The sequence below is a fragment of the Rattus norvegicus genome, chromosome 11 (genome assembly GCF_021556685.1).
Source record: "Rattus norvegicus strain SHRSP/BbbUtx chromosome 11, alternate assembly SHRSP_T2T, whole genome shotgun sequence".
Taxonomy (NCBI): Eukaryota; Metazoa; Chordata; class Mammalia; order Rodentia; family Muridae; genus Rattus; species Rattus norvegicus.
This window is the reverse complement of record NC_141544.1, coordinates 90,964,682-90,991,668: the sequence shown is the minus strand read 5'-3', so window position 1 is coordinate 90,991,668 and position 26,987 is coordinate 90,964,682. Positions and strand designations below refer to the sequence as shown.

The window sequence follows — 26,987 nt, the reverse complement described above, 5'->3', positions numbered from 1 at the left end:
AAAAAAAAAAAACCAACTTCATGTAAGACCTGGAATTCTGATTCTATTAAAGAAAAGCATGGGGAAGGTGTGTCAAGATATAGACACAGGGAAAGACTTTCTGAAAAGGCCTCTAGCAGCTCAGAAAATAAAATCAAGAATTGACACATTGTTTTGAGAAATTAAAAGGCATCTACGCAGCAAAGGACATAATGTAATAAGACAGCAGAGAGAACAAGAGGAAATCTTTGCTAGCTACTAATCTGACAGAAACTCAATCCCTAGACTATATAAAGAAATAAAACCCAAAGACTATACATGGACTGACCTTGGGCTCCAACCTCATAGGTAGCAATGAATAGCCTAGTAGATTGTTGTGGGGAGGGTGGTAATGGGGGGAGGATGGGGGGGAATAGCAATATAGAGGGGGAGGGGGAGGGGGAGGGGTTAGGGGGAGGGGTTAGGGGGAGGGGTTAGGGGGATGTTGGCTCGGAAACCAGGAAGGGGAATAACAATCGAAATGTAAATAAGAAATACTCAAGTTAATAAAGATAACAAAAAAATGAAATAAAAAAAAGAAATAAAAACCCTAAACACTGTAAAGTCAAACATCCCAAGTAATCAATAAAGTGAACTGACAGTTCACCAACAGCCAAAGCACAAGTGGAGAAATATTCGGCACCCTTAGCCATCAAGGAAATTCATATTAAAATGGCATTTAGGTCCATTCTGTCTCACCTCAGTCAGAATGGTCATCATCATGAAAAGCTTAAACACTTTCGATTATTGCACTACAGTACAAAATTTATATACTTATGATGTATAATATAATTCAATTGGATATAAATATAATTAGATATGTGGAATGTATAGACTTAACAAATTAACATATATTATCTTCTAGAAGAGTACCTGAAAGATAAAAATTGATTCATGGTTTCACAAGGGACATGGAAGGTGGTACTCTGTAGTGGAGGGAACTTGCAATGTGATTTGTGACATTGGCATTCATAGGTAAAGGTAAGGGGGTCTGCCTCTATGATTGAAGGTTCACCCTTAAGTTTTCTTCTTTCAAATGTGGAAACTGTGATGGATATGGTCTTGGCCTTAGAGAACTTTTCTAATTGTCCTGGGACAGAGAAATAGGTTTCTCGGCACCTGCCTTGTCTGTAACTTTTTATTTTGCTTGTACTCTTCTCTTCATAAAGTTGCATATTTTATGTACTTTTTGCTCTATGTGTTGCTCTTTTTCACTGTACACCTGGAGAAGAGTGGTGAGCAATAACTCTACCAGAGCCTAAAACAGACTATTATTGAACTAATTATGTTGTGATTTTTGAATCCAGTCTCACTTAAGTTCTCAGGACTTGACCAAGATAAATCCAGTTTCTTTGATATAATGTAGCATGAATGAGCTCTAGTCAAGCTTCCTATTAAACACCTATTCCTCTCTGAAGCCATATGAGCCAGAACCCCTGTCATGTTTCTCTCAGAATTTGCATCTCTCAAATGCCTGTCAGAATGGAGCATTAAGCTCTGCTTTATAACACTCTAGAGTTTCTTTAGTCTGCAGCTCCAAGATCTTCCTGCTCCTCCCAGGTCTTCCTGACTCCTCCTAGGTCTTCCTGACTCCTCCCAAACCATTTTCAAAGGCCAAAGTACCATATGGTCAGATTTATGACAGCAGCAACCCCACTCCTGATACCAACTCCTGTATAAGTTACTTTTCTTGCTGTAATCAAATATTTTACAAGAAGTACTTTAAAGGATGAAGAGTTTACCTTGGCTTAAAATTTGGGGTTTACATTCACTGGGACTAGAAAGGCAGAGCCATAGGAGTTTGAGGTGGCTTGTTACTTTTTTTTTCATCTATATTAACTTTATTTACATTTCAATTGTTATTCCCTTTCCTGGTTTCTGGGCCAACATTCCCCTAACCCCTCCCCTTCCCCTTCCCTATGGGTGTTCCCTTCCCCATCCTCCCCCATTACCACCCTCCCTGCAACAATCACATTCACTGGGGGTTCAGTCTTGGCAGGACCAAGGGCTTCCCCTTCCACTGGTGCTCTTACTAGGCTATTCATTGCTACCTATGAGGTTGGAGCCCAGGGTCAGTCCATGTATAGTCTTTGGGTAGTGGCTTAGTTCCTGGAAGCTCTGGTTGGTTGGCATTGTTGTTCATATGGGGTCTTGAGCCCCTTCAAGCTCTTTCAGTCCTTTCTAAGATTCCTTCAATAGGGGGGTCCCATTCTCAGTTCATGGTTTAATGATGGCATTCGCCTATGTATTTGCTGTATTCTGGCTGTGTCTCTCAGGAGAGATGTACATCCAGTTCCTGTCAGCCTGCACTTCTTTGCTTCATCCATCTTATCTAGTTTGGTGGCTGTATATGTATGGGCCACATGTGGGGCAGGCTCTGAATGGGTGTTCCTTCTGCCTCTGTTCTAAACTTTGCCTTCCTATTCCCTCCCAAGGGTATTCTTGTATTCTTGTTCCCCTTTTAAGGAAGGAGTGAAGCATTTGCATTTTGGTCATCCTTCTTGAGTTTCATGTGTCTGTGCATCTAGGGTAATTCGAGCATTTGGGCTAATATCCACTTATCAATGAGTGCATACCATGTGTGTTTTTCTGTGATTGGGTTACCTCGCTCGGGATGATATTTTCCAGTTTCATCCATTTGCCTATGAATTTCATAAAGTCATTGTTTTTGATAGCTAAGTAATATTCTATTGTGTAGATGTACCACATTTTCTGTATCCATTCCTCTGTTGAAGGGCATCTGGGTTCTTTCCAGCTTCTGGCTATTATAAATAAGCCTAAACAAAGAATTCACAGCTGAGGAATGCCAAATGACTGAGAAACACCTAAAGAAATGTTCAACATCTTTAGTCATAAGGGGAATGCAAATCAAAACAACCCTGAGATTTCACCTCACACCAGTGAGAATGGCTAAGATCAAAAACTCAGGTGACAGCAGATGCTGGCGAGGATGTGGAGAAAGAGGAACACTCCTCCATTGTTGGTGGGATTGCAGACTGGTACAACCATTCTGGAAATCAGTCTGGAGGTTCCTCAGAAAATTGGACTTTGAACTACCTGAGGACCCAGCTATACCTCTCTTGGGCATATACCCAAAAGATGCCCCAACATATAACAAAGACACGTGCTCCACTATGTTCATGGCTTGTTACATTTTATCTGCAGCCAGGAAGCAAAGAACAAGCAATAAGGAGCCTGGGTTATAAAACCTTAAAGTCCACCATCACACTTTCTCCTGTGAACCTTCATCTCCCAGTGTTTCCCAGTCTTCTAAACAGCACCAAGACCTGGGGACCAAGTGTTCAAATTACCTGAGTCTATGGGTACATTTCACATTCAAATCATACCATTCATGCATTCCAAGGAGAAATCCTACCTCGTCATGTTGAATGGTCTCTTTAAAAATGGTTGAATTTTGTTTGTTAGTGTCCTGTTGAGGAGTTGATCCCTATGTCTATCGTCAATATTGGGCATATAAATTATTTTTCTTATAGTATTGTAGTCTGGCTTTGATCATAAAGAATGCTGACCCTACAAAATGAGTCTAGATGTTTTCTCTTCTTTTCAACTTTTTAGGAAGACTTTGAGGAAGATAGACATTAGTGTTTCAGTCATGAACTTTGGTTTTTATTTGTTAGGTAGTTTTTACTTATTATTGAACCTTTTTATGTATTACTGATAGGTGTTCAAAATTTCCCTTTCTTGGTATTAATTCTTTGTAGGTTGTTTACCTATTTATTTTATGTTGTTTAATTGATGGTATAAAATTTTCATAGCAGTGTCTTATGATCCTTCCTGGTTTTAGAGTATCAGAAATGTTCTGTCATCCATACTTTTACTTATTTAAAGTTTTTGCCCCTGGATGGATATTTGTAATTTGTTCACTTGTCTTTTTAGAAAGATAAATCTTAGGGCTTTTTTTTTTAGTTGAATGGTTTATTCCAATTATTCTTCTTTAGTATTTATTATTTCTTTCCTTGTGATAATATTGAAATTAGTTTACTATTGTCATTATTGTTGCTCTGGTTTGCTTCCTTGAAGTCTATTATTAAATCGTTTGTAATTCTTCTACTTTCCTCTTCGTTTGTTGGGGCTTGTTTTGTGTGTTGTTGTTGTTTTGCTTGCTTGTGATAAAGTCTTCCTATTCAGCACAGATTGGGTTCTGGCTTTTGAGCCTCTTACTGAAGTTTCTTCAGGGCTAGGGGGCAAGTGAGTATGATTATACCTAGTATTTATGTGACTGTGAGCACTTATTACTTCAAAATCTCATTTCAGGATCGTCTTTGTTGGTTTTCACAGCTTTGGGTATGCTTGCATTTCGTCTTCACTTTTTAGATGCTTTAAAATTTCTTTTTTGAGGGGTTGGGGATTTAGCTCAGTGGTAGAGCACTTGCCTAGGAAGCACAAGGCCCTGGGTTCGGTCCCCAGCTCCGAAAAAATTTTTTTTCTCCTTTGTCCTTTTCCTTCCTTAACTCACTGAAATTTTCATTGTTTAATTTCCACATGTTTTTGAATTTTAATTACTCCTATTATTTATAGGTTCATACTATTGTGTTTGGAGAAAAATGCCTGCTCTAAAGTTTTTTCTTCTAATTAAAAATATTCCTCTTATTTTTATTTCTCTCTCTCTCTCTCTGTGTATGTATGTATGTATGTATGTATGTATGTATGTATGTATGTATGTATGTGGGGGCTCTGTATCTACATGTGTGTAGGTGCCATTGGAAGCCGGAAGAGACCCTCAGATCTACTGGGGCTGGAGCTACAGGTAGCCATGGATTGCCCCACGTGGATTCTGGGACTGAATTCCAGTTCTCTACGAAAGCAGTAAGTGCTCTCGATTGGTGAGTCATTGCTTCAGTCTCCCCAAGTTCACTTTAAAAAACATTTCTTCTCTAAGTTCTATAGCATCATGGAGAATACAACAGATTCACTTGAGTAAAAATGCATATTTTTTTTCCTTGGTGAAATATTTTGTGTCTGGCCTGTTTGGACAATGATATTATTCAAGCCATCGTTCCATTATTTCTCTTTCTGTCTGGTAATCTACCTATTGTTGGATGTGAGGCACCAAAATTTCCAGTATTATTGTACTTCAGCCTATTTCTCTCTCTAGATTTTTTTATCCTTCTGTGCAGATATTTTATGTCATCATAAAGTTTAAGGTCTGAAATCAAACTATTATAAGTTGTTGAGTATCCATATTTCAACTTGATTTTACTTTGTCTTTGAGGTTGGGCCATAATTACAAAATAATGCAGTTCTGAATATAATATCCTGAATATTGGAATCCCCAAAGATAAAAATTCTCAAAGTGTGACTTAAAATTTGTTGAGAGATTCATGTTTTAAAAGAAGATTTGAGAAACACACACAACCTTACACAGTGATATAGGCAATGAGGAAAGATGTAGATGTTACAGGCATCCTGCTCAAGCACTATGATCAAAGCATATCCGTTACCAAGGTGAGATTACAGTCACGGAGAAAACAGCTCAGAAGTGAAAGGTGTGAACAGGGATCACAGTGGCTGGTAACTGCTCATAAGGTTGTATGCACAGTCTTCTACAATGTCCTAGTGGATAACCTAAATCAGGAGATGTGTTGAAAACAGTGATTCTTGATCACAAGGCCAGCTAGCACACATCTCAGGCACTCTAAATAACAGAATGATGACTGACCCTAGACAATAAACTTCTGTTTTTTCCCCTGGTGTCGGGGATGTGGAAGTCAACCTGGTGAAGGAAAAAGTGGGAGGGAGAGAAAGGCACCCAGGCTCCTGTGACCCGTTGAAGGGTTCTGGTCTGCATTAGATATAACATGGCTCCCAGAACATGGGTGAGCCTCAAAAAGGAACTCAGGCTAGGGCGGTGGCTACTTCCCCCATCTTCATGGAAGATGCTGCCCCCAGCCCCACCCTGCCCTTCTGAGTTACCTCATCAGGCAGGGCTTTTATTGGGGCATGGTGGTGGTGTAGTGAGGTACAATTGGTGGAGGATTTAGGGGCTTAGGATTGGCTCAAACACTGTATATAATAAGCTTATGTGCTGAGTAATGAACTCAGATGTGCATCCTGATGCTGGTCTCAGGAGTCTGATTTCCCAGGATTCGTCATACCATCAAGTTGCCTCTGATCTCCCTCTGATCTCCCGTCCTTGATCCTATTCCCATACCCTCGTGCATACCTAGACAATGAATACAGCAGAGATAGCAAATGAGCCACATTCAGACCCTCCTCAGGTCAAAGAGCACAGTAGAGATTTACTGCATAGAAGGCTGGTGGTTGGGGCAAGATTCCTTTGTATGGACAATAGCAATGGCTGACCATCAGCAACCTTCAAGGCTATTGGAGCCAGTTAGGGCCTCAGTTCAGAAATGGGGCTTTTTCTGTGTTCTCTACCAACTCTCTAGTGTCTCAGAACTGCAGCTCTTCCTGCCTCCATGCAGCATTGTGTTGAGGTCTGAAACATTTCTGGAGTATCTCTTGGTTTTGGCACGAGGTTCCAACTCCTTTTGGGTAATGTTTGGAATATCAACCACATTTTGGACGTGTGAATGAGCCCACACAACTTTACTTGGCTTCTTGGCACTTGCACAAAATTGTCTCCTTCTTTCACAAAATTGCCTGGAACTAATAAAAGGAAGCTCAGTCACTGAAATAAATTCATGTTTTTTCACCACCAAATGTGAACTCAGACAAAATGTGATCGCCAGAAATTTTATGGTTCACAAATGTAGATATACAAAAAAGGCCTTTCTTTGTTTATTAAAGAGATTTCAATGTTTTTATAAACATGCAGAGTTCTTATACACAAAGCCAACTTTGTGATAATGTATTTTTATTTGTCTTCCTGACCCCCCCCAAAAAAAGAAGCATGAAATGAATTAGAATTCTCTAGAAGTCTTTACAATTTATAGTCTCTATAGTAGAATGCACAGCACAAAGAATTGTAAGACATGCTCCTTATTGAAAACAATAAAAAAAACTATGAAGTAAGATAAAGAACTAAGAGGAAATGTATAATGAAAAGTAGAGTCATAAATTGTGAGCAGTTCAATGAAATGGTCCGACTACCTAAGGCCACTGGTCAGTAGTCCTACATCATGACACATGACCATGACTGTTCTCAAAGAACATTCTCGTTCTACAATGCTGTTCTACTTGACATTTCTCCGTGAACTGATATCTACCAATGTGTACATCCCCTACATAATTTTTCCATTGTTGGGGGCACCTTTTGTTGTTTTGGGCACACAGAGACATCCTTCCCTATTTATTCATATACAGACCTCAGATTTTGTGGAAACAATACTGGTGACCAAACAATACCATTGCGCAAATGCCTTCTTGCCCTACCCTGCACATAATTACTTTCAAACTGGCCAGTGACTCTGCTGGCTTCTTGTAAATGTGGCTTGGATTCATTAAGAGCTCCTGGATTTTCATCAGCTGGAAGGAATGTCAATGCAGACCAATGACGCATTTTGACATTAAAATTTTTGTCATTATTCTATCATGTGGCCAATCCACTTGTCGAAAATTTCCACCAAATGCGCTGGGTTGAATGGAAAAAAAACCAAACCCGATTGGTAACACATTGAGATTCACCTTCAGAATCAATCCTTGTTCATATCTGATTCTGTGTGTGTCGTTATAACCATGGAGTCAGACAAAATTCGTTTTCTCATTCAAAGTATGCAAAATATTTAGATAGCCATCCAGGATTCTCCACTTTCCTTTCAAATACAGAAACAAATGGCTAGGATTTATGATTTCCTCTGGTGGGACACACATTGTATGTGTCTGACTTAAGCATAGTGGGAGCAATTTTGAAAGTAAAACATGAACAGTTTGTCTGTGTTATATTCAGTGGTTATTGTAAGAAGTCTGTCTCTTTCAACAGCCAAGTCATTTACCAAGACTATACTCACTACTCAATCTGCTTTGTAACATGGGAGGAGACTCCAACTAGCAGATGTCTCCGAGCCAAATAGTTGCTACCCCTGACAAAGGGTGTGACACTAAGTATGAAAGGGATGTGAGCATGAAAGGGATTGAATGATTTGCCAGAACCAAAGGACTCATTACTTCTTCACCAGAACTCAGCTTTCTATGCCTTTTACTTTTGTTTTTCATGCGAATATCCATTTTCCAGCTTCAGGCTTTCAGAGCTTCAGCATTTGAAATATTAAATATTTTACTGTGATTTTTATCTTTAAGAGAGTTTGGGTCTCAGGACTTCAAGTTCTGAAAGGTTATGAAATTCAGATCTTTTCTTTTGGTATGTTGGTGGTTCCAGTTTACTTTCTTAGTGAGTTTTTATTTTCAGTTTTCATATTGCTATTTACTTTCATTTCATTGCAGCTCTAAGACTTCCATTTAGCATTTTTTGCATGTTAATGCCTTTCTTGTGAGTCACATAGAATGGTTGTAAACTCGCCCACATTTGTCTTTCATTCATTTCTAAAGGACAGTTTTACTGGGTATAGAATTCTTGGTTGACTTGGGTTTTTTTTTGGGGGGGGGGAGTGTTGTTTCTGTTTTTTGCTATTTGGCTTTTAGTACTTTGAATATGTTATCCCATTGTCTCTTAAAATTTTAGCTGATAAACTAAGATTCTTGCATAGATTTTTTTCTCTTTTTGTTTTTTTTCCTCCATCTTTATTAACTTACATTTTTCTTATTTATATTTCCTTTCCCGGTTAATGGACCAACATCCCCCTAGCCCCTCCCCCTCCCCTTCTATATTGGTGTTCCCCTCCCCATCCTCCCCCATTACCACCCTGCCCCCAACAATCACGTTCACTGGGAGTTCAGCCTTGGCAGGACCAAGGGCTTCCCCTTCCACTGGTGCCCTTACTAGGCTATTCATTGCTACCTATGCAGTTAGAGCCCAGGGTCAGTCCATGTATAGTCTTTGGGTAGTGGCTTAGTCCCTGGAAGCTCTCTTTTTGGTTTTTTAAGATGCCCTCTTCTCTCCTTTACAATTTGTCCTGTGTCTCATGATATCACTATTTGACTCTTTTTCCTTTCCTTAGAGATATTTAAGCTTCAAGAATCTGGTTGTACACATCTCTCACACAATGTAGAAATTTTTATGTATTTTTTAAATTTAATTTTTATTTTTTAAACTTAAAATATATCCATAGTGCTTTTTACTCCTTCCCTTCTCTTCCAAAACTTCCCATAATTCATGTATTTGCTTACTTGATGTCATCCTATAAATACATTATGATTTTTCACTTTTCATTTTTGGTTTCTCTAATTGCATAATTATACTTGAAATTGTTTAAAACATTTAAAAAATGTTACTGCTCTTTCTTCTGCCTGGTTTCTGACTCTTTTTCACTGGTTTTGCTCTGTATCTTTCAGTTGTGTGGTTATGGTCTTCATCTAGGATTTCTATAAGTTTTCATATATCTATATCTATCTGTCTATTATATACTATATCTGTTAGATATAGACAGACAGATAGATAGATAGATAGATAGATAGATAGATAGATAGATAGATAGATAGATGGATCTTCTGGATGTGCACCATTTCCCTGATTTCAGTTGTGTGTAGCATCATGATTGCCTGGTTCTTTACTACCTCCATAACCTTGAGTTGGTGTCTGGTTTTTTTTTTTTTTTTCTCTGAAGTTAAAAACCTCTTCTCTTCTTTGAAGACTGGTTTCAGCAACTAAAGGTCCCTTTCCTTTGGCTCTTTGTAGGGTTTATGGGGTAGTCTAATGATCAGTTGAGTGGAACTGAGTCACATAGCTGTTGCTGAATCTGCAGCTGGGTCTGTAGGATTTAATGCTCCTGGTAAGACACACTGTCTATTTATGGTTACTAAATTCTTAGAGTTGTAGAGTTATGAGCAAGGAGCTTCCTTTTCTCTCACTTGCCAATGCAGGCATTTACCTTTAAGATGAATATTACCATAACTGGATTTTATGTGTCATAATATTCCTTTCATTCTATCCGCCCTATCCTTTGTCCACTTCGTTCCTTCTGGGTTTTCTTTTCCTGACTTTTAGAGTAAATTAAATTAGAAATAGCATATCCATTGCTATTTCTTTCTACCTACAGCTATATTTGGTTTGTTATCTCACTGTTCATTTTATGGTTTAACTTGTCATTCTATAGCTTCTTCCTGTGTATTGTAAGAAACTTTTAATAATTTTCATTTTCTTGCTCCACATCTCTATATTATGGTGGTCATTCACTCTCAAGTATACATTATAATCCCACATCCTAGTGGTTTTATTTAAGTAAGTAGCCATCCATATTTTTAAAAACAGAAATAATGATGAAGGCGATCCTAGATATTTAACTATATAGCTTCTATTTTAGGTAGTTCTGTTTCTGTATGCCTCATATTTCCTTAGATATTGTATTTCTTTGTCTGAATCACTATCTTCAGTATTTATTTTAATATGGGTTTGCTGGTAGGCAATTTTTTTTCAAATTTTATACAAAAATAAAACTTTGCTTTACTCCTGTGTTTTAAAGATTTTTTTTTTTTTTTTACTAGAAGCAAAAGATTCTGTGTAATTTTGAGGTCTAGAAAAGGCGTAATTAAAGTAACAGCTTACATATGTTAAACTATAAGTAGTATTTGTGCTGTAAAGACTTGTAGACCAAGGCTCAAAGAGCCTGAGTTGTTGCTCAATTGTCATTCACCTTCCAAACAATGACATTTGCACAGTTGCATATTCTAGAACTGCAGCCACAGTGTCCTGTTGTCTATTAGAATAGAAGATATACCAATAAAGACTGTACTAATTACTTTTATGGTCACTGTAACTGTGACCCACTCTGCCCCTAGGGACCATCAGCCAGTAAGGGTCCACAAGGGGAAAGGGAGCAGAGATGATGGAATGGGGGTGGGGGGCAGTTCTGAAAGCCCTGTGCATGGTAATGGTAATGGCATGGTAGATATGGCAATGATAACACCAAGACCAGCTGCAGGGAGACAGATCACTTTACTTGGAGTGATTCAAGCATTGTATAGTTTGGGGGATGGGCTCAGAATATCTAGGATGGGTAAAAAATCACTGGCTGGAGGTTTAAGGTACTGAGATGCCTCGTTAGCATAGAGAGGCATTCCAGGAATCTCAGGTGCTACCTGAATAGATTCTTATTGGGAGAAAGAAAGTAGAACTTTTAAGTTTAACCAAGGCTACATGACGTTCTGCAGGTAGAGGTGTGTAGGGATTATGGTCAGAGACAGGGACCCCATGCTAGTAAAGGAAGTCCTCGATTTTGTGTGGAGCCCAGAAGGCTATCCTGACAATGTTAGATTTTGGCCTTAATTAGCAGGGTTTTCCCATAGTAACCAAAAACCTTATGAAAGATTTTTTTTTAAGATTTATTTATTTATTATATATAAGTAAAGTACACTGTAGCTGTCTTCAGATACACCAGAAGAGGGCATCAGATCTCTTTACAGATGGTTGTGAGCCACCATGTGGTTGCTGGGAATTGAACTCATGACCTCTGGAAGAGCAGTCGGGTGCTCTTAACCACTGAGCCATCTCTCCAGCCCCATGAAAGATTTTTGGCTCTTGTTTCAAGAGGGGAAAAGGAGAGGGCGAGCGGTAGCAGAAGTACAGGTTCTGCTTAGCAGGATTCCCTGTTTTTCTTTTTATTCAGTCCAAGATGGTGGTTCAAAGGATGGTGCTACATATATTCATGGGTTCTCCTTCCTCAGTGAAACCAGTCTGCAAACATCCTCACAGACACATCCAGAAGTATCTCTTCTGGATGATTCCAAATTGAGTTAGGCTGTGAAAGTTTACCCACATAGACTCCAGGAAATGATTCATGCTGGTATTTCTGAGGGGAAAAAAACCCCCAGCAATTTAAGTCATTCTTGAATTTATATTTGTTTCTTTTATTTTCTCTTCCTTCTTTTCTTCCTCTTCTTCATTTTAGACACAGTTTCATTTTGAAGGTCAGACTGTCCTTGAACTCAAACTGCTTAAAATGCCCCAGGGCTAGAATATCAGGCATGAGTCACAATGTCTAGCCCAAACCACTAGAGTCAAAAAGAAACTGTGGTGGCCTTATGATCCTATACCGCTTTCCCCAAATATACTGGGAATGAGCTCTTTTAAAGCTCCATTATGTAGTTATGGGGAACTCTACATCAGAAAGACACAGTGTGACTGTGACTTCCTGCAATATCAGAGTTTGTTGAATAACAATGAATTTTTACATTCCTCCCCCCACTCCCTGGAGCTGAGGACCAGGGCCTTGTGAACACTAGGCAAGCACTCTACCACTGAGCTAAATCCCCAACCCAACAATGAATTTTTAAAAAAATGTCAGTTTCAACGGCTGAATTTGCCTGATAATCTCACTTTCCTTGGTAATTTGGCTGAAGCAAATGCATCTTTTAAAATTTCAATCTTAATTACTACTATAACTCTACTATGGCATATTACATAGTAAATATCTGTCTGTCTATCTGTCTATCTATCTATTATCTGTCTATCTATCTATCTATCTATCTATCTATCTATCTATCTACACAGATAGAAAGACAGACAGATAGCTAGATATAGATGTCTACATGGGTTATAGACTGGATAGAAAGGATTAAAGAGGCCACAGTAGTATTTCAAGATGCTGTAGAAGGAGCCGATAGACATGTGGACACACTCTGTATGGATAAGATATGGAATCCAAGCAGCCTGCAGAAAAGAAGCTGCTGCTATGTGTTTATGTGAATGACAGGGTTGCGAGCAATGAAGCCTCGATGACTCCAGCCGAGAGGTAGAAGTGCAGGTATAGAAGGGACAGGTTGATGAATGGAGGTCTTGATGGGCAAACCGAAAGAGAGACAGATATCAGCTGAGTAAGTAAGCTATGTCAATAGTATGAACCGAGCAGAGCTGAATGCCCAGAGACAGTACAGAGTTCTCTGCCTGCTGGTCTTGGGAGCATGGACCAGTGTCATGTGACCGTCTAATGGGGCCATTGCCACTGGAGTGTTGACTGTCCCCATCTTTATGGGGTCTAGGGGAGGGGGTTATACTCTTTCCTTGGTCTAGTGTTTCCGATAAGTTCTTATACTTGTTTTCTCTGATATGATTTCAATACACATTCATGTGGCCCCCACAGTCTCAATTTACCCAAATAAATGTGAAGGGTACCTTCATATTTACTATTATAAATGGTCCCAAATCATGACCCAGCCAGTAACAAGATGGAGCAGAGGCTTGCGTTGAGGTCTTGTCTTTGGCCCTTACTGTGCTACTGTGAGAGTTTACAGATGGGGTCACCTCCTAAGTGTTAGAGCCTGTCTTTGTGTATAATGATAACAGCAGCTTCCCAAACACCCCTTCAGCTTTGCCTGCTCTTCTGTGGAGTGAACATTCCTGAATATTCTCTAGATTACTTTGTGGTTTGTCATCTCCCCCAGTATGCCTGTTGGACTCCTTCCTCAGCTCCTCCAGCTATAAGTATCTGCTTTGAAGTTTCAGAACCATCTTGCATTTGTTCTCTCTTAAAGTTGTCCATCTTTGTTACAGTCAATTATGTTCCGGCCTGGCACCTTCTGGCAAACTGTCTGAAGGATGTACCTATAACTACCTCATTTCTGGATCCCACGAGGAGACGTTTGTAATGCTTCACACATTCTGTAGTTCTTCGCAGTTCTTCACAGCCTGTATACTGTCATCTCACTAAAAGAATGTCTGCATGAATACTGTTGGGGGAAAATAACGACTTGAACACTTTAGAAAGCCCTTCTTGGACCCAGGTAAAGATCACTATTGAAATGTCCTTAACAGGGTTTCACGATCCTCACTTTCATTGGCTCTGGATATTTAAACAGTTGTTAGTATCATTGTGCTCTATGCTCTCTGGCCCACATCAGTACTTGAAATGCACTCTGAAACTCTTTAGGAATGTGAGGAACATCCTTAAGCATTCTCCACAAACCCAACATCTCTTCAGAATATATACTGAAGACCTCAAGAACTTTCTGTGGCATGTGTCTTCCTGTTGGCCTCCACTCCAGGTCTTAGCGGTGGGTGGCATTCATGATAAAATGTCTCCATGAATGAACCATGTCTTTGCTGTTGCTGTGATTAAAATCTTCACTGTGAAGTCTGGACCCTTTTGAGGGTCTGAACTGGCTTCTCTCTAGACTCTCACATTCTAATACGGTGTCTCTCAACCTTCCGAATGCTGTGACACGTTAATACGGTCTACCATATTCCAGTGATTTCCCCCAAACCACAACATCACTTTCATTGCTACTTCATAACTCTAATTTTGTCACTGTTAGGAATTATAATGTGATATCTGTGTTTTCTGATGGTCTCAGATGACCCCTGTTACAGGACCATGTGACCCCAAAGGGGGTTGCAATCTTTAGGTTGCTTTAGAAAGACCCACTTGGACACAGGTAAAGATAATTTCTGAAATGTCCTTAGCAGATTTAAATGATTCTCACCGCTCTAATCCACCTACTATTCCCACTGGCAATCCTTTTTAAATATATATCGGGAAGTAGTTATTGATAAGAATTGGAGACGTGGGCCTGAGGCCCAACATATCTGGTTGGGAATCTAGAGTCTAGCATTTCTTAGATGCTTGGCCTTAAGGAAGAGTCCTCCCCTCACTGAACCTCAGTTCTTACCTCATGTCACTGAGCCAGCTGAGGAAACTGTCATCGAACCCAGGTCCTGGCTTATCCCTTAAATATTGTTATTATACTACTTGTTATCTCTGTCACAATGAAATGTACGTGGCTTTTCACAAGTTACATTTTATCTTTAAATTACGCTGTTTTCCACATATGTGGATTATGATAGAATTCAGCGCTAATACTTGATAATAATTGTAGGACATGATAATAATTCAAGGGGCGAACTGTAACTTAGACTTGGACCTCATCATAAAAACCTATACAAGTTTTCTTTATTCTGACGCTCCAGAAATGCCCCCAACCTTTGACAGCTGACTCCCAGGTGCCTTTTGGTCCTCCTGTCTCTTCTGCCAAAAGCCCTGAGACTAAGTAGATGAAGTCCTCTTTAGAACTGTGACAAGAGACTCAGGACCTCAGCCCCTTCTGGTTTAGTGGGTGTTTTTGACTTATGAAACGGTGTGTGCTTCAGATCACTAGACGGTCTGCAGGGGCCCTCCCAACTGATACAATCCTTGTCAGGGCATGCTTATGTGAGGCAAGAGATGCCACCGAGGGAACAGGGAAAGGCTGACGGCATCTCTTTTCTCAGATGCCCTGTGGACATCACTTGTTGTGGGGCAGAGACCGGGGCCTGAAGGGTGGCCACAGTCCTTGTCCTTCACAATAATCAGAGCATTTTATGTAGCTTGCCTAGGTTCGTTTCTTAAATCTGCACTAAGGGAGTTCTGTTACTCCCCAGCCTACCGTTTGGCACCACGTACAGGTGGCCGATGCTTGTTGGTGTCATAGAAGTGTTACAGGATTCCACACAGAACTGTAATCAGAGCATTTTATACCAAACACCAATTGAAAAACCAATTACACCAAAATAACTTCTTTACACCAACTTAGAGTTTGGAACAGATATTATTTATAAAGTAGGGTTTGTTCCTGAGTATGTTTTGGTCTTCAGTTAAATTCTTTTTAAACTCAGGCTCCATGGTACAATGGCTCCGGAATTAGTAATAATAAAACATTAGTTACACTGGTGGGTAATGGCTTTATTTAAAATAAGATGAAATGTTAACTCAGTGTCTCCCAGGACTCTGTAAATGTCTTTAAGCAGCTATCCAGAGGCCTCAGCAGTCCTAGTACTCATTAGATGGGTAGCTGCGATACATTGACCAATTTACGTTTTGTGTCGGAGTTTCCCCTTGTTCTTATGTTTGAGCCTCACAATTCCTCTGGGGATCTTTCCTATAGCTCCTTTTACTGGCAGAGGAACTGAGAATCAAAGACATTTGTTTGCTTTAAATCCAAGCCTTCATAGGAAATAACAAAGCCCAGGAAGCTATGAAGCAACCCAGGGTTCAGGGCAAGGGTCTGCTGCCAGACATTATACCGTGTGGGCTCCATCACTACATTGAGTCAGCACACATGAATGGGAGTCAGGCTTACTTCATGGAGATAGGCTATGCAAAGTGTTTAGCGTGGGATTAGGCACTGACACGTAATGAACTTAGGCATTCTCCATCTTCCACTCTATTTTCCACTGGAGCACTTGGGTGTTGACAAACACAGCCACAGGCAGCTTACAATTTACGCATTTCTCCAAACCACCCAGGAACACGCTCCTCCTAACCCAGCCTGAAACTGGCTACATTGTCACTTCCCTCCCATCTTGTGTGCCCTGGGTGTTGGGAAGTTTTCTCCACTCTCCCTTCCCATTCCTCTGGCCTGGGAGTCAATGTTTCAACCCTTTGCCTTGCCCCAGATCTGGAACCTCTGGGAGTGGCAGGTGGCTGGGTAGGTGGGTGGGCTGTTACTTTGTGTCGGAAAGGAAGAGAAGCGAAAAATGCTCGCAGTGAGAAGCTACTCATCCTCCCTGAGGCGTCTTTCCTTCACTTAGAGCCTTTGCTTCTGCCACCCTGGCCAAGCCCCCCTGGAGTAGCCTTTGTCCCGGATCTGGATAAGTACTTGTCCTGTGGGCGAGGCAGACTCCACCATCAGAGAAGCTAGCAGGAACACAAATTCACGTGTCTTCCACACTAGCCTACAGAATAAGAGTGCGGAAGCACTTTGTGCTCTTAGGAGTTCTGAGGGCAATTCTGATGTGTGTTCAGATTTGAAAATCACGCTTTTAAAGAAAGAGTGTGAAAGAAAGCAGAGAGCCTGAACATTCCACTTTGAATCCTGCTGAGCACTGGGCTGACCCTTTCTGGATTTTTCCCAAAGGCTATATGCTGGCCCTAGAGACCTGAGCCTGGAGCTGGGGGTACTCACCTTGCTAACTTTTGCTTTGTGGGACAGCAGGTGGTTAAAGAGGCATCTGGTCTGCTATTTGCCAAGGGCCGACCATTCTACACCCACAGTTTCATTTAATTTTTATTTTAACATTCTTGAAAGAGAATGTATCTGTATAGTTGGAGATGTCTGGAGTTGTGCTTTGAGAAGATTAGAGAGAAGGTGGAGGAAGTGGCGCTTCAGAGGACACAGACTCTCCATTAAGTAGGGGAGAGCTCACTTACTGACTCATGCTGCAGGGCAAACTAAGGGCTAGAAAGGAGAAAGGGCTTGTCCAAGACCATGCAGAAAGTCGATGTCTACCAATAACTTGCTCTGCCTATGCCTTATCAATAAACAAATGCTTGCATTTTAAAACTGTTTTGAATTTTATACATTAAGGTAAATTTGAGTTTATAGAAAAGTGGCAACAATAGCGTCCTCTGACTCTCCTTCTTGCCTTTTCTACCTTACCATCATTAAGACCACAGGGGATTAAGACCTTCAATCCTGCATTCTGAGTAATTGTGGATTTATGCTCAGTTATAAGAAATATTACAGATACTCCTGTGTAGTCTTAGGGATGTTTTGCCTGACAGGAACATCTCGTGCAGAACTTATATGGTTGTTTAAGCATTTTCTTTCCCTCTCTCTCTGATTTTATATTCAGGCTCAACCTTAGGCCGATGCTCTCCGCACTCCCCTGAAGAGACACCTGAACTTTTCTGCAAGAATTTTCTAAGCCCCCATGGGTGCTGCTATCCATTGCACATGTAGGAGGTGGGAAGCTCATACACACAGGGTTGTAGGAACTGACCCTTCTGAGATTGTCCTTGGGAGAGATCTAGAGCCAATCTCTATGTGCTGGAAACACATCCTGTCTATACTGCTGAGCCGAGCACAGAATACTCTTTGTGCTCCCTTGTTTGATGCTGGATTCCTCCTTCCAGTAGGTGTTCACTTTAGCAACTAAGGGCATGGCTGAACGAATGAACTCCAGGTAGGTGTGTGTCACAGAGCAATCTTCATTCAACAGCAGCTTTGTTGCTAGGACACAAGGATAGCCAGTCTGGCCAGTCAGACACAAAGCCAAGAAGTGTGTGCCTTGCTGAGGGAAAGAGACCCTAAAAGCTGACATGGGTGGGTACACCAGAGTAAGTCTCTGGAACTGGGGCAATGGTAACTCTTAAGTTCTGTGAGTCCTGGGGCCCTGTGGCAACCTGTCTTCGCAGCTCTGACTTACTGTGTTCCTGAGTGAGCTGAGAGAAATTCAATTCATGCGTTCCTGGGCAATTTATATGATTTTCAGCAAAATGCCACAGTCATGTATTAGCCACTGGATGTCAACGGTAATGCTTTCTTTGTTCCTTTTGGAACTCAGTCCCCGATGGGAAGCCAGCTGGTCCATTACCGGACAATGAGCAAGAGCAGGGGGCACAGTGTCCGAGGGTGGTGTCTGCCAGAGCACTGCAGTGTCCAGTGAGAAGTGGGAGAGGTCATGAGCTGCCAGCTCTGCCAAGCAGGCTGGCAGGACCTGGGAGAGGTGCAAACAGCTTGGGGATTCGAAGGAGCTGCGAGGCTTCTGGTGCAGAGGAGAACAGGGATCACGAGGTAAACACTAGGCTTGCTTCTTGTTCAGCTTTGGTAAGTAAACTTTCTCCCCTAGGCCTTGTCTACCTCTTCTGCAGAATGCCTTACTGGAACCCATGATCTCTGTGGACCCAGATAGACTATTAACTTATTTTAACGAGACTTCGGTGTCTCACTATGAATATTATTTGGTGCTGCCTAAATAAATGTTTTTCCAAGAAATATTTTTTACTCTCACGCTCAATGAGAAATACATTTTACACAGTAGTCCGGTATGGTGCATGCAAACCATGTGACTGGAAGGAAAGTCCCATGGATCAACAGTTTCCCTTCCTGTAGGACATGTGGTAAAACATTGCAGAAGCTGCCAAGCTTCTCTGGGGGAAAGAGCAGCCTAGGGAAGCTGGAACTGGTGAATTATAAGCTCCAAAGTAACAAATCTGGAGATGTCAGCACTTGGAGTGGTAGGCAGAATTTGTTAAAAAAAAAAAAAAAAGGGTTGCACCTGAAGAGAAGAGCTAAATATAACGAATGAATTACACATCCTTGTAAGACAGGCCAGCCACCCCCACGTTATTTTAAGTGAAGAAGCTAAACATCAAAGGCAGATATTTTATGGTTTCATTTATATGAAATTTCTACAAAAGCAAAACAATAGAGAGACTGGAAGCAGACCAGAGGCTTGCTGGGGTAAAGGAATGTGCAAAGGAGGAGGGGGTGGGTCTATGTGGGGGAGAGAGAGAGAGAGAGAGAGAGAGAGAGAGAGAGAGAGAGAGAGCGCGAGAGAGCGAGAGAGCTCTGAAACCTATGATGGCTGCCCATCTGCATAAAGTTAGCAAAGCCAGCTCACTGCACTCTGGATAAACACAGGACTGGAAGGCTGAGGCTATGGGAGGCATGGGGACGGACAAAACTATGCCTGTCACAGAGATGACAGATGATTCTCTTCACTTGTACTGTGTTCTTCAGGCGTGCTGAGTTTGGTCTAACCTCATTGTCTCCTCATACCGCATCCACAGCGTCATTAAATCACATGTGGTTCATAACTAGTTGAAAACCATAAGAATAGGTGAATGCTGCTTAGATTTATCTTGGAAGCCAAATTCTTTTATAAACAATGGGGTTTTACAAATCCAAGCAAATATTAGAGTTGGTTTTTTGTTTGTTTGTTTTTGTTTTATTTCGTACTGCTTTTTAAGGGCAAGGTCTTACTGTGCTGTCCAGGATGACGTTGAACTCTTGAGCTCAAGTGGTCCCCTTGCCCCAGCTTCCTGGGAGAGCTGGGGTTGTGACATCAGCTGCCTACATGCTTCTATACAATAACCAACAAATGCCATGAATAGACCTCAGCAGGCTGCGGTTTGGGGACACACGTTAGTCATGTTGGCGGCTGCTTCTGACTATGTGTGAAGCCCAGGGAAGGCAGTTTCTCTTTAGGCTTTAGGATGGGAACTAGCCACCTGCAGCCCAGTTTCCTGGGCTGTTCTGAGCAGCTCTGGTCTTGCTCCAGTTCCACCAAGAGCATCCTCTGACCTCCATGTCACAATGCAGAAGCAGAACTTCCCCTCTGGCATCTCAGTGCTCCATTCATACCAAGTACCTCCATGTGTCAGGGATATTTATGAGCCTTTCTTGCAACCTTACCTTTTGGGTATTCAGTTTTGAGAGTAGTCCCTGTTAGCATTTCCTTTAGGCTCCTCCCAACAGTTACCTAGCAACAGCCAGATACCTCTGTATAAAAGGTACCTCTCCCTCTCCCTCTCCCCCTCCCCCTCCCCCTCTCCCTCTCCCTCCTCCTCTCTCCCTTTCTCTTTCCCAGGTGTCCCTAGCCATCCTCTTCCCCTCTTTCTCTCTTCCTCTCTCTTCTCTCTTTCTGTCATTCTCTGTCCTCCTTCCTCTGCCTCTACCCCCTTCTCCAGGTCCGAAATGAACTCCCTTTTATATTAGGGCTGTCACATGACTTGATTGTTTAGGGTGCCACCTTGGTAGGGTCAGCCAAGGACTCCCCTCACTCAGCCATTTTATAAAACACATCAGTCCCACAGAACTGGCTTCGATAGTCAGGGTTTCTACTGCCGTGACAAAACATCAGGTCTGAAAGAGCAAGCTGGGGAGGAACGAGCTTATTTGGACTACACTTCCACAGCACTGTTCATTATTGCAGGAAGTCGGGGCAGGAGCCTGGAGACAGGAGCTGATGCAGAGGCTATGGAGGGGTGCTGCTTACTGGCTTGCTCTCCATGGTTTGTGCAGTCTGCTTTCTGATTAAACCCAAAACCACAAGCCTAGGGATAGTACCACTTACCATGAGCTGAGTCCTCCCTTACTGACCACTAATTGAAAAAATGCCTTATAGTTGGATCTCATGGAGGCATTTCCTCAACTGAGGCTCCTTCCTCTCTGATGACTCATGCTTGTGTCAAGTTGACACACAAAACCAGGCAGCAGTTCATGGCCCTAATTTATGATTGAAGTGCCATTGCTTACAAATTGTGTGTGTGTGTGTGTGTGTGTGTGTGTGTGTGTGTGTGTGTGTGTGTGTGTATGAGTATGTATATCAGACCAAGGGCTTTGTTTCAGTAATCACGGCCCTCATGGCTTCAAAGCTTCCGACGGGTGAAGTAGTAGATGGTAGGAAACCTAAAGCTCTGAGGATCTGTATGAGAGCCTCAATCTGTCTCCCAGACCCATTTAGTAAAATGGAAAAATGCCTCTGTTATTCTTGCGTTGCTGTGATAAATTTGCTTAGAGGCAACTTAAGGAAGGAAACATTTATTTTGGTTCATAATTCCAGAGAAATCTCAATCCATCAAGGTAGGGAGGCCAGGCAGCAGTGTGGTTCTGTTTATGGGAGGAGAAGCAAGAGACTGTGATTGCCTTACAAAGTAGGAGCAGGAAATGAATAGTGTGCATGTGTGTGCGTGCACAGGCACAGACACACACAGACACACACACAGACACACAGACACACACGCACACACACAGAGACAGACACAAACACACAGAGACAGACAAACACAGACACACATGCACACAGACAGAGACAGACACAAACACACAGAGATAGACAAATACACAGAGACAGACAAACACACAAAAACAGACACACAGAGACACACACAATGACAGACAGAAACACAGAGACAGACACATACACAGAGACAGACACACAGACACAGAGATGTGAGATAGAAAGAAAGACAGAGAGGAAGAGACAGACACGGAGAGAGAGACACACACAGAGAGACAGGCACACAGAGACAGAGACAGAGACAGTCATACAGAAAGAGACACACATGCCCACAGAGACAGACACATACATAAAGACAGAGAGAGACAGAGATACAGAGAGACAGAGACAGACAGACACAGAGATACACACCCACAGAGATAGACAGACACACACAGAGAGACAGACACACAGAGAGAGACACAGAAAGAGACACAGAGAAAGAAAGACAGAGGGAGACACTATACTTTACACTTCTCAATAGATAGTGCCTTAATCTGGGAGCCCAGAGTATATAGCACGTGATCCTTTGGAGGATCTTTCGTGCTCAAACCACAACAGGGACTACCATCCCCTGATCTGAAGTTGTTTGGCTCTATTAATCAACCCAAGTCAGCCCTCTTGTTCTTGCACTTGGAACCCAGCAGCACCATTTGCTTTTGTACAGTTGAAGCCAACCTGTAGCTCTCCGCTCTAGATGCCCAGCATCTTCGAGTCTGCACTGTTATTGAATGCACACATGCCATCATTTCACCAAGCTGTGCAGCAACTCAAACCTCACTAGGTAAGCTTTTGCAGCCTGGCGTCTCTCACGCTTTAGTTAACCTTCAGATTGACTTGTGCACCCACTCTTCAATACCTGCTCACTGAAGCAGGAGCCTTTCCCTTGGGCTCAGGGTCCCTGCCCCAGCTCCAGCCCAGGGCATCCTCTTCCTCTCTGCCCTCTGCAGACACCGCTGTGGCTGCCCACCCCCACTGCACAGACACTTCGGTCTTCCTGACACAGTCTTCTCTGTCACTGTGCCCCCTTTCAGCTGCCCTGCAGCCTCCCTGCACTTTCTTCCTCAGTGGAGTTGCTGGAACAACGGTTCTCAACCTTCCTAATGCTGTGACCCCTTAATACAAGTCTTCCTATTGTGGTAACCCCAACCACAAAATTATTTTCGTTGTTACTTCATAACTGTAATTTTGATACTGTTATGACACATAATGTAAATATCTATATCTTCTGATGGTCGCAGGGGACCCCCATGAAAGAATCATTCAATACCCCTAGCGGACATGACCCACAGGTTGAGAACCACTGCTCTCGACAGAGGACTGCTCCCAGTGTTGGTCTCTCTCACCTGGATGGGAAGTAACCTCCACTTCCTGGCTTTTGTTCCAGACACCCTGAAGGATTCTGAGTTCCCAAGCTCTCCCAGTCATGTTCCTCAGATCGTGTTCTTTAACATTTCTCAACCCACCATCCCCATCACTGGTTCTCTCAAGACTTGTGTCATCTCTAGATATCACGGCATACATAGCCTATTGTAATCTGGCCCTTGTGCAGTTCTTGGATTGGCTCTCAGAGTGTTCTGTAACCCTGAGGTTAACCCTAAACACACACACACACACACACACACACACACACACACACACACACACACGCACCCACACATGTGTACACATACACACACACACATACACATACTCACACACACACTCATGCACACACACATGCACCCATGCTTTGTGCACACACACACACACACACACACACACACACACACACACTGGCTCATACTTCTGGGCATGACAGTTCCTCTTTTTTTTTTTAAACCAAAATGCTTTACACTAAAGCCCTTGTAACTCACCTTTACGGCTGTGCGTGGTGTCACATGTTTACAACCCCAGGATTGCTAGGCTACATCAGGGGGAAATGATGTAGTTTCAGTTCAACCTAGACCATACAGTGAGGCCTCATCTCAATACACCAAAAACTGAAAAAAGCAAGCAAACAATGAGAACACCCCCCCCCCACACACACACACCACACACTTCGGACCTTGGAAGCTATATTGAGCTTCATAGCTTGAGCACAAAGGTCTTCTCTGTCCTTAAAGTGTCCTTGTTTAAGCCATACCCTCAGCGCTGTGGTCATCGAGGTATTTGCTGGGCTCAGGTCTGAGTGTAAGCTCAGCACACAGGGCCTCAGCCTGCTTGCCCCAGACTCCAGAGAACAGTCAGACAGCCAGCTGCACAGACAGATGTGACAGCCCCTGGATGAGGGGCTCTTCTCTCACACAGGCATGCGTGCCAAGTGCAGGGTAAGCCCTGAATATAGTGTGAGCAGGGCTTCTAGGAGAGCAGAGGACACTGGAAGGTCAAGAGCGACCATTTTGAGTAAAGGAAGCTGCCTAGAGGGAAATTCCCGGAAAAGTGGGAGCAGAGAAATCACCCTTGTCCCCCTCTCTACTGTCACAGGAGAAGGTAAAGTATGGGAAGCTACAAGGAGGCACTGCACAGAACTGGAGAGAGCTGGGCAATGAGGAAGGAGATCTGGCCCTGTCTCTGTCGCCATTTTAACAGATTACAAAGCCTCTGGGCCCCAACACACAGGCTAGTACACATGAGTGGGGTTAAAAGTAATTTAAGAAAGAACTGGCACAAAGGTGTTGAGCAGGGTGCAGTGACACATGTTGGCCACCAGGTGACACTAGAGGATTTCCCTCAGCACAAAGCTGGCTTTGTCTCCGCTCTCTTTAGTGCCACTGGTGTCGCGCCTAATCTATAAGGAAGGCAATTCAGAGATTTGGAGAAAACCCTCAGTTTGGATGCAATGTAAGTATTCATTAGTTGTCTCTGAATGTGCAAATGTGAAAACCAGCCCCTTCCACAACCTTCAAAACGTGTAGAGGCTTAGAGGTTACCTCTGTGCCTTCTCCAGCAGCTTTGGCTCGGATCTCATACCCTGGGCACAGGCAAGGAAATGTTCTGAGCTGGTTCTCCCGGGACCTCTTGTTCCAGAGGGCGGGTATGGATGGCAAGATGTGGCATGGCTTGATACAGGTATCTGTCCCCTCTTCCTGAGCTCAGAGCAAAGGTGGAGCATGAAAAGGGGATTCTAGACGATTGTGAGTCTGGGTTTGAGAACCCTCTCTGACAATCTGGTGAATGCCACAGGCTCTCCCAGCCAGAATGTTCTTTATAACCATGCTCTTTTCACAGCTTCTTAGACACATTATATAGCCGTGCATGATTTCTGCCAGCTTTAAAAATGTAATGTCGGACAGTCACATTGTGTGACAGCCGCATGCCTGAGCAGCTTCCTCATTTGTAACCCGAGTCGACTGCACTCTCTAAGAAGAAGCTGGGGAGGTGAAGAGTCCCACCATTGCCTCGGTGGTGGTACCCAGTAGGTCACAGATTGGACTTGAGCGTTCCCAGGCGATGCCAGCCCGGAAGAGACGCTGAAGTTTGAAACTGCGTTGTAGCAGAAGCTAAAGACTCAGAATCTTTAGCCAGCAGCCGCCTCGGGGAATGGTACCCAGCCTGCACGGGAAGGACACAGCTTCTTATCAGCTGTGCATCTGTGTTTCTGTCTTCAAAATCCCCTGTGTCAGGGCGCTCCAGGCACTGTGCCCGCTCTCTCTGTCTCCTAGAGCTGCGCCATACACGCACGCCTGAGGGATGCCCTGTATCCCAGAGCCAGAATCGGCATAGATCAAAGGACCTAGCAATGACCTTGGAGTTAAGAGCCTATGTTTGGTTCTCGCTGCCATTTATTAACCATGGTACTGGCCTCAAGTATGAAATGGGAATAATAACTCTTTTTTTTTTTTTGGTCTTATTCAGTTTCTTTTTAAGTACCCCATGATTATTTGTTTTCTTTAACACAATTGATTAATTAGGACATTGGGAAAGAGAATTCAATTCTAAAATGGGGAAAGTAAGGGGAAAGTTAGCTATGTAATATGGGAATGACTTTGAAAGATGGGTGTTTGAGCAAGAAGAGCCCTGAGTTCCCCACCTCCTCTGGCCATCTGTTATCCTGCTATCTTAGCATCTGGACACGAGTGCCCTACCTGGCTGCACAATGTGGTCACCAGATTTTATCTGCTTCCTGGCCACTCAGGCCCAGGCTCTATGATCCTGCTCAAGGAGAAGTTTAACTAGCCTAGGATTAAGCTTTTTTTTTTTTTTCTCTTGAATCCCTCTTGCCCAGTTCAAGTTTTTGCTGTGTGTTGACTTCCTAGTGTTCTTACCGCTAATTCTTATACTCATTCCCTAGTAGCAACAGTGTAGAAAACTCACTACGTTAGCTATCTGTGCCTCCACAGATACATTGGGTTTGCCTGGGAGGCTCGTAGCAGATCATTATCAAACTCATCCCCAGCAAAAGCTTTCAGACCCCTTTGCAGTTGCCACCAAGGCTGTGCTAGGCTGCGGGAAAGGTATGAGGGAAGTGTGGGAGAGACCTGACCACTAGGTTACCAGAAACCTGCAAGTTGACCATCTATAGACATAAAGTCAGGATTGGCCAAATCCTGATCAGAGTTTAACAGAAACACCCGGCTGATAGACTTGGGAAAAATCCCATAGACTTGGGAAAAGGCCCATAAACGACCAGTTTGACTACTTATAGGGTGGGTTGTTGTGTAGCAGGTCTTAGCCGATGTAACTGTGTCACTCAAGGTACTTTCCAGACACTGTTAGACTGTGGCAATGGTAATTCATGGACCATTCATTGCAGCATATCTCCTAGCTTGGAAGGTATGTTCTTCCATTTAAAACGCTATCCTGCTATCAGAATAAACGGAGTTATTACCTGCAGAGGTTAGAGAACCATCATGCCATTTCACTGATGAAGAGACTGTGGTGTGGAGAGGTGATGTGACTTGTCAACAAAGGCTCAGCACAGCGCCAGTCAGCCCCAAACAGGAAAACCAACTCTCTAGATTCTTCATGAGGCTCATCCCCTGCATGGCAGTCCACCTGGCTGTCACTGGATTGTCTGAGTCTCCTCGGTACTGATATCAGTCATGCTCCCATACTACGTGCACTCCTTCCCACAGTGTGCTCCCTCCCCTCCAGCCTAGATGAGGTTTCCTCCTGCTGCTTCATTCATTCGTTCCTGAACTTTCATCATTGTAAATATAAAGTGAAATTAAAGTAGTATCAGGCTCTGGGTGACCCTCCCATTCTTGACCCCCTTCCTGTTTGCCAAATCACCTCTTTTGGGCAAGCCTCACTGGCCAGGGTGCCGGTAAGCATCAGGAATCCTCTTGTACAAAGGGCCCCACTCATACATAGCCTTCGTGTTTATGAGTGTAAGAGATCATCCAGGATTTTTCCTGAAACCCCTTCAGTCATTAAGCTCTCCCCTTCCTCCTGTTGTGGTCACCAGGACTTTCAGACCAGCTCTTCAGGTTAAGGGTTTGTATCCATTCAGGAGGTGTGGACATGGCTGATTTGA

General features: G+C 42.8%; 1 long non-coding RNA gene across 9 annotated transcripts in view; it reads left to right on the top strand.

The window, feature by feature from the left end:
* LOC148002671 (uncharacterized) overlaps positions 1-26,697 on the top strand; it is a 30,830-nt gene extending 4,133 nt beyond the window's left edge. For 4 of the 9 annotated variants that reach the window (XR_015633184.1, XR_015633178.1, XR_015633181.1 and 1 more), the window contains 4 exons: positions 4,734-4,845; positions 13,544-13,773; positions 17,600-17,929; positions 18,596-18,741. This is a non-coding gene — a long non-coding RNA (uncharacterized LOC148002671). Of the gene's footprint in view, positions 1-4,733; positions 4,863-13,543; positions 13,774-17,599; positions 17,930-18,595; positions 18,742-24,277; positions 24,353-24,458 lie in introns of those variants that run through there. The other 5 variants (XR_015633185.1, XR_015633179.1, XR_015633183.1 and 2 more) reach the window with 3 other exon arrangements.
* Positions 26,698-26,987: the final 290 nt, after the last annotated feature.